The sequence below is a fragment of the Chinchilla lanigera genome, unplaced genomic scaffold, assembly GCF_000276665.1.
Source record: "Chinchilla lanigera isolate Chin_1 unplaced genomic scaffold, ChiLan1.0 scaffold00039, whole genome shotgun sequence".
NCBI lineage: Eukaryota > Metazoa > Chordata > Mammalia > Rodentia > Chinchillidae > Chinchilla > Chinchilla lanigera.
The window spans coordinates 18,993,681-19,001,675 of NW_004955440.1; the positions used below are offsets into that span (position 1 = coordinate 18,993,681).

At 39.4% G+C, this 7,995-nt stretch overlaps 1 protein-coding gene across 3 annotated transcripts in view; it reads left to right on the plus strand.

Annotated features, from left to right (window-relative positions):
* The first annotated feature begins 42 nt into the window (after positions 1–42).
* Positions 43–7,995, plus strand: part of Galnt13 (polypeptide N-acetylgalactosaminyltransferase 13) — a 434,761-nt gene continuing 426,808 nt past the window's right edge. For 2 of the 3 annotated variants that reach the window (XM_013517499.1, XM_013517497.1), the window contains exon 1: positions 43–141. The gene's annotated coding sequence lies outside the window, so the exon portion shown is untranslated. The remainder of the gene's footprint in view (positions 142–7,995) is intronic. The other variant, XM_005390819.2, reaches the window with a different exon arrangement.

Here is a 7,995-nt window from a genome sequence, read left to right on the forward strand (position 1 = left end):
CGAGGGCCGGGTCGTTTTGAGGCCGGGTGGGGCCGGCCGCAGAGGGGCTCCGGGCACGGGAGGCCTGCCTTCAGCTGCCTCCGCGCGGTCTGGGGCGCAGCTGCCGGGGAGAGCGCGGTCACTTTTACCGGGACGTCCTAGGTTAGTTCTTCGCGCGGCTCAGGACGCTTGCCCAGCCAACCTTCCGAAATTTCTGGCCTCCCCGGGGCCCTCAGATTTCAGCTTTCCGCGAAATCTCTCTTTGCTCTCCCCTCTCCTGTGCTTGTCTGCGTCCGTTGCCCTCTAGTGTTAAGGAGACCTGCTGGTTTGACAGTACCGAAAAGTAAGGTCAACCTATGGGCGCCGGACTTCGGGCTTTTCTCCTTCCGGGCGTCTCTCCTGGGGATACCAGATCCTTCCCCTTTCCTCAGTGACTTCTGCGTTGTTGCCAAGCTGTCCTTCCTCCCATCTCTCTAAACGCTGCCGTGCTCGACTAGTTAGAACCTTGGTCTCGAAACCCTGCTTGTTTGGCTTTAGAGATCGATAGACCTGGAGAATTTTTGTAGTTTAAAGCAGGCTTTGAATATTTTTAAAAAGGGCATTGCTCTGAAATGTTTGCCATAAACCAGGATTTTACATCTCTTTCTTACACCTCCTTCAACTCCACTGATAATTTCCTGGCTGCTCCTGCCTGTGTTTAATTTACCATTTCTGTGACGCTCACCCCATTCCAGGGCTTCAAAGGCTTGCCTAAGTAGGGGCGCTGTGTCTCAGATCAGGTTAGGAGAGGAAGAAAAGGAAGCCTTTGAAAAGGGTTTGCAGGATGCTGTGGTACAGGTTCATTCTGGGTTAGAAAACCTACATTAGAACTGGGTTTTGTGTCGGGTATGCAGACCCTGGGGATGTGCGGTAAAGCTAATACGTGCCTAATGAAAACCTGTTGGTTGAATTGATAACATGCAGCAGAGCCCGGTATGGGGGTGCAGGCCTGTAATCCCAGCTTGAGGGAGGCAGAGGCAGGAGGATCACAATGATTTCGGGCCATCAGCAACATAGTGAGTTCAAGGTCAGCCTCAACTGCATGGTGAGACCCTGTCTCAAAAGAAAAAAGCAACTGATTATAGGCTTCGAAGTCACCCAGCTATGCAAATGAATCTGTGTGCTACAAGTTGAACTCTGGAGAAGTAGAAGGGCTGTTGAAACAGAAGTCTTCGCTCCTGTCTAGTTCATCTCGCTGTTTGAATTCTCCTCTCTGTACGTCTTCAACTTGTCTGATGCTCTTTGAGCGGTGAGTTTAGAGATTCTGGTGGACAGCGTCTTCACACTTGAAAGTAAACTGGGACATGACATCGTTTTGGAGGAATAGTTTCATGTAGTTTTTAACAAATGAAAATTTATCTTTTTAAATAAAATGAACAGATGTATCAGCTTGAAATATTTTTTGTTTGTAAGTTGATATGTAGGCCGAATCAGTAACTCTTACAGATTCCCTCTCTGTTACATATCTATGTGACAGTGTGCTACTACACGCGTGTGAGGGTTTGCCACAGTGGGTGTAAACACCCTGATTCAAGCTGTAATGAGTGGTGACCCACAGGGTACTGTATTCTGTATTTTTATTTTTATTTTTTTTTTGGTGATGATGCTGATAACCTCTTAAAATATGTGGAGATTTACCATGATTATTTTGCAGGGGCATATTCAAGGCAATTTTATTTAAAAATGTTGCTTATAAATTACTTAATACTATCTTCTACTCAATTTTGGTGTATAAGAGTAATGAAAGTAGAAATTCTGATATTGGTGGAAATGTCTTAAATTCTTACATATGTAACCTTTTATCTTTATGTGCCTTAATTTCAAGTTAACCAGAATGCAATACATTTCCATCATGCAAACTTGATTATTAGAAACAGTTGCTGTAACAAGAACGTTTTCATGTAGAGGTTATGAGTGTATGAAAACTTGGGTGTTTTAGGAAGTGGGTTAAAGAACAAGCAACAAAGGAATACTTTTATTCTATTTAAAATGAATAGAACTGGCCAAAGGAAGACAATACCAGTGTTTCTGAATAATAAGAACAATAACAAAAATGATCAGAGTAAAGCAAGAACAGGATGGTCTCCTCACCCTTGATGAGAGTAGACAGTTCCTGTACTTGTGTCCTTTAATGAATCTGCCTTATTAGATCTCAGATTCTCAAGTGACACCTCTTGTAATAAACAGCATGCTGTTGACTGAGACTTTAATACATCACCTGCTTGGTCTGTGTCTATTGGTGGGAATGTGTAGGCATCTTAAATCTAATGGGATCTAACAGGATCACTGCTTTGAAGTCTGAGTGACCATATGCCTATGTATGTAAGGATTTTAATTGGGTTTTGTTTGTAAATTCTTCCCTCTGCTTCTGTTATCAAAGTAAATACGCATGAAGCATCAACTCAGAACGTAAATATATGTACTCATATAGGCTCTGAAAATCTCTTTGATGCTATTAAGGATTCTATCCTCCCCAACCAAGCACATGAACACACACCCACCACTACCACTGCCAAGCGTATGTTTGAAACCACAAACTATATCTTTGCTTTGATAAACCATATATCATTTAACATGTTAGACTTCTGCTTACCATTTCTGTATTAAGATACATTAAGAACTTCTGCCACTCAATAGCTGGCATGTATGTTTCTGAGAATATAGCTTTCTGTTGTTAAATTTCATGCATAAAGAATTCAAGGACATTTATGAAAGTGAATATATGCATTAATTCAGTAATAGTTGCTCGTCCATTTGGAACATTGTGAGTAGTTATCTTTGCAGAAGTGTAAACCAAACGAACTACTCATTTTTGTTTCTCCTTTATTTAGATTGTTTCAATATAAGATTTATAATATATTTATTCAGTCTTATGTTGAGTACCAAGAAGTGATTAGAGGTAAACTAAAATATTTATATGATTTTGGTCAATGTATGCTCTAATTTCCCTAAGCTCATTTTTGGCTGAGGTTTTTAGGTGGATCTTTAGTATATCACGGGATATACTTATTTAAAGTGACATTTTTTCCTTGGAAAGTTATTAGTACAAGTTGCTGAGAAGATGATGGGACTTCAAATTTAAATTGAAAGTTAAAGTAGGGAGAAATGCTTCCTCTTCAAGGGCCTAACTTCACTCAAAATCTATATAACTGTAGTCTTCACAAACTGTCAACCTTGCTGTTAATGTCTGCCCTCCTATAATCGTATATGTTTTACAATGCAACTGAAAAAGTTCTAAAGTATCAGTTTAAAGTAATTCCATGATAATGGTTGATCCTCCCAAGATATCTTTACAGGGAAAAAGAAAGAGCAATGACTATCATAGATATGAAAATATTACGTGATATGTAAGATTATTCAATGTACTGTTTATAGTAGACCCACAGACTTCTTTTGCACTTTTACAGAAATGCTTAAAGTTAAGCTAGGTGGGAGCTGTCCAAGGTACTCATGGTTTAACATGATGGGGAATTGACTAGGACTCTGTTTCATACATTACTCTACACTGAATTGTCACTTTGATCTTATTTAAACTCCTGTAGAGTATTACAGGTACAGTTGGATTAAATTGTGAGTTGGCACATGGGTGAACATAATACATGTGTTGAGTAGCCACTGTAGAAAGAATTTGAAGCACAGCCTTCAAAACTCATCCAAATTACACCACAGAGATAGGTATGTCAGCTTAGCTTTTGCCTTATGTTAACTGCAATGATTTTATAAGCAGAGCATCTCTTTTTTGTTAATAAAATGAATTTTGACATATGAGGAGGATTATGTAGCTTCTTGTAGATCAGAAGCATAATAACTGACTTAATTTCCTCTTGAGGTTTTTATTACATAATTAGCTTCAGATAGAGGATGGGATTTATATGACTATCAAGACCTTAGTGCAATACTACCATTAGGTTTTAAGGTAGAAAAATAGATGTACGGGTACCCTTTCCAACTTATTTAAGAGAGTTAAAACAGCAAATTGCATTATGAATTGATTGGCTAAAATCATTGCATGCTTACTTTGTACTTATACTGTAGCAGGTAAATACCTGAGAAGTCTTACCACATTTTGTCCTTATAACACCCATATTAGGAATAAATAATTTCCCATGGCATGCATGACTACTCGGTCACAGCTGTGTAGCTAATATGTGTTAGGGTCACATTAACACGTATTAGCACTCCTCAGTGTCTCTGAAGCCAGTGTACTAAAAGTCCTCAGTCAAACATTTTCACTAATAATAAAAAGCAGTGCCGACTTTCATGTGAATGTTTTTTTACACAATGAAAATAATTTTGAAAGTTACTTATAATTTTATAAGAATAGACATTTTAATACTAAAGTGTTAAAAGAGATCTGAATCTCAAAATAAATAAATTTAGCTTACTATTTTTCTGCATTGTACTTATTTTTCTAACTTAATGACTTCGGTTGACTGATGAGAATTTGATGACAGAAAATTTCATTCTGCAGACTGTTCTTAGGAATCCTTGGTCTGAACCGTAGTAGTCCATCTACTCTGCTGTCACACACCATTCTGTTTCTAGTTGAGAATCTTGGTAACAACACTTAGGCTCAGAAAGATGCCAGTAATTGCTTTACTCTTCGTTTACTACATCAGTGTCTGCAGAAAGAATTGTAGGAGTGGGGGTGATTTGTTCCTGTGTGCTGGTCAAGTACAATCATCGTCACTAAGACGGAGCTGGTCTGTATCCTGGGAAAGGAATGGATGCTGGATAAAACCCAGGGAGCGTGGTACAGGAATGTGTCCCTCCCTCTGTCCCCGTCGTCAGCACATCCCAACTTTTGGGATTAATTCCCTCATTTTTTAGCTCTTCGTAGAGAAAAGATATTTATGACTGAGCTCAATAACAAATAGCTTGTTTTTCTGTAATTCTCCTGATAATTCTTTGAATTATATTAGAAAATGTTCACATTTATGAAAGGATTGAGGAAGTCCTTAATTTCTGGATTCCTTTTGTCAAGTATATTTTTGTGGTAAGCTTTTTATATGATACAGTGCCTGTAATAGTTTGTAATCACTGGTGATATATAAAGAATTGGCGTGTTAAACGTGATGAGGTGTATTTTTTCCTTTTGGTTTTTGGGAGACTTTCTGTTATTTAGTTTTTTTGTTTAAGGCACTCTTTTAGTGGAACTTTTTTTCTCTTGAGTCATTTTTAAGACAAATTTTATTGTATACTGGCTGGTGTTTATCAGATTATAGGAATTATTTGATTTCCATACCCCACTAATGAGTCATTCCACTTGTCTGTTTTTTCAAATAAAAATGTTCACGTAGAAACAAGGCCATTTAAAAATTCTATAAAAGTATTGAGGGCTAATGGGATTACTGACTATCCTAGTTTCAAGACTTAGAGTAATCTTGTCCATTTCTCATAGCAAATTCCACCTCTTTTTCCAAATCCTCAGTCTCATGTTTTTTGACTCTCTTGATAGTTCATTTTCAAATATACATCACTTCATTTGTCCTTAAGAAATGTGAGAGACAGCCTGTCACTGATCACAGTACAGAATTTTGTCCATATTTTGTAGGTTTTAAGTGTATGTCTATTTTCTGAGGTAAGTTCTGAGTAGAATTTCTCAACATTCTTTTCATTCTCTGTATGTCTTTTCTTTCCTCCTTCCTTTCTTCCTTCTTGGTGATGCTTATCTGCTTGAAATTCTTTCTTCTGTGGTCTAAGGAGTCCTCATGGACCAGTACTGAACAGTCTACTGGTGTACTTGGTTCAGTTAAAAAAATAAGTAAATCATAAAGAACTGCTGTTTATTTCATCATTCAGTCCCTGAGTGGTAACAGAGACACTACAGCTCTTGCATGCGGGTCATTCAGCAGGAGGCTGGGGATGCTAAATTCACGTCCCATTACCTTTGTCTCCTTTTGGAACTGTGTTTGGACCCTGTGGTCAGTTGGCATCTGGTAAGCTGGTGGCCCTGAGGGAATGCTGTGGTGCGTAAGGGGCTGCCAGTTTCAGCTGACACACACTTCTCTCATTTCTCGATCAGAGTTTCCTTATGGAACAACCAGTGTATGTCTTCTTACTAACTCTAAATTACTGACTTCATGTCAGAAATTCATTAAGATATTGGTAGGTTGTGATGAATAATTTTAGTAGTTTATGTTCTGTAGCTCCCATTCCCGAACTTGGGGTGGTGGGTGGATTGCCCCACCTGTAACCCAGCATGGGCATTTTGTCATAGGTTCTGCAAAGGCTGTTACCATTGCTCGCTAAGGTGAGGTGAGCCGTAGGTAATTGGACGGTGCAGCTGAGTTGACACCTTGAATTGCGGTTACCACACACTTCATGTGCTGCTGCACACCCCAGTAGGCCCATTGTGCTTCTACAGTGCACAAGTCCTGTCATCAGCATAAAATTCTAAGTCAAGTAGAATACGTGTATCCATCATTTCCGTTCCTTTCCTAAGAAAAATAACCTCCATAAGTGTAAGGTATTTGCAACTATCGCATTAAATAATTTGGAATGTCAGTGAAATTTTTTTAGCACGTTAATCAGTTTCCTCATTCCCCACAGAAAGGATAGAACATGAGGCATTTCATTCAGAAACATGAAATCAGCGGTACTACTTTTACCCTCTGTACCTGAAGATGGGTATAGATGGACAACTTGCATTTTATTTCAACAGTCTTGTTTAAATACTGCTGGCCAGCGTTATTGCTATTGTGAGTGTAGTGTTATGCAACAGCAATTTTGTTTGTTCTTGGGTTTCTTCATTTTGGGGATAGTTTCTCCAGATAATGGAGGTGCATTTCAACAGGTGAGTATCTAAGAAGAATTGAGAAATAAATACCTTTGCCTCCTGAAAACTCATTAAGTTAAATATTAAGATGTTAGAAGGATGTGAAACTCTGACGAATTGGATGGAGTAAATCAAGGCAGAGGAAACTGTGTAAGATATGAGAGAATGGCCTGAGTCGAGGAGGGGGCATCCTGGCCTTTAAAAAAATCCCCAAAGACTTGAGTCTCAATAATGCCAGGAAAAAGGGAAGAAATGAGACACTAACTTGAGACAAAAGTCATAAAATGTGTGTAGCTGGAATTTCCAGCCTTAAGTTTGCCAGGTCCGTTTCCTGTGGGAGGATCTCTGTGACAAGTTCTCTTGCCCCACTGGACCATTCCCCTGTAGCACACAGGAATGAAATTGTGTGAACTGTCAAGGGGCAGCAGGGCCGGAAGGGCCGGGTCTGAGAGCCGTAGAATAAAGCCCTGAGTGTTTTGCTCCTTACGATCTTGAAGTCTAATGATCATCTCGTTCTTATCTGATAGTCACCCAGACACACTCAGTGCAGAGGTGACATCATTTTCTATATGTTCGTTTGTTGTTACATATAAAATGGCACCAAGGACCACTAGACATTTAAGAAACAAGAGGAAGTATTGAAAGATGTCTATTCTATAAACAATATAAAAGACAGTGACCAAATTAAAAGAAGTAACCATAAAGTGACATTGCAAAAAACAGATAATGAAGGGATCATAGAAGATAAAAACAAATCAGATTCTTGAGAAGATTGTAGAAGTTTTACATTCACGAGATAATTCAGATAACACCTAAAAGACTGTGGGGCCACTTGTTTGGCTCAGGTAATGTTAGTGTGCTTCCGTGGGTATGCACCTCCCTAGTTTCCGAAGGGTTCACTCGTTCTCTTCGGCGTCACCCTGTTCCATGCAGATGGTCTGAGTTAAAGATTCTGTCATAGAGCTAATGAACAGTTAAAAGTGATTTCCTCCAGGGAGAGGAGTTGGCGGGGCTGAGCCTTCTCCACGGGGCGCGATGAGGAAACATAACATTTGGGACATTAGTCACTGGACACAGCAACAGTCATCCAGCCCGCTCTTCAGGAGGAGAGAGCTGGACTGTCGTCCAGGAACGCTGTTAATGAACTCTGTAGCAGCTCGCTCAAGTTCTCTGGTTGTCTCCTTAGAAGGAGAGAGCTG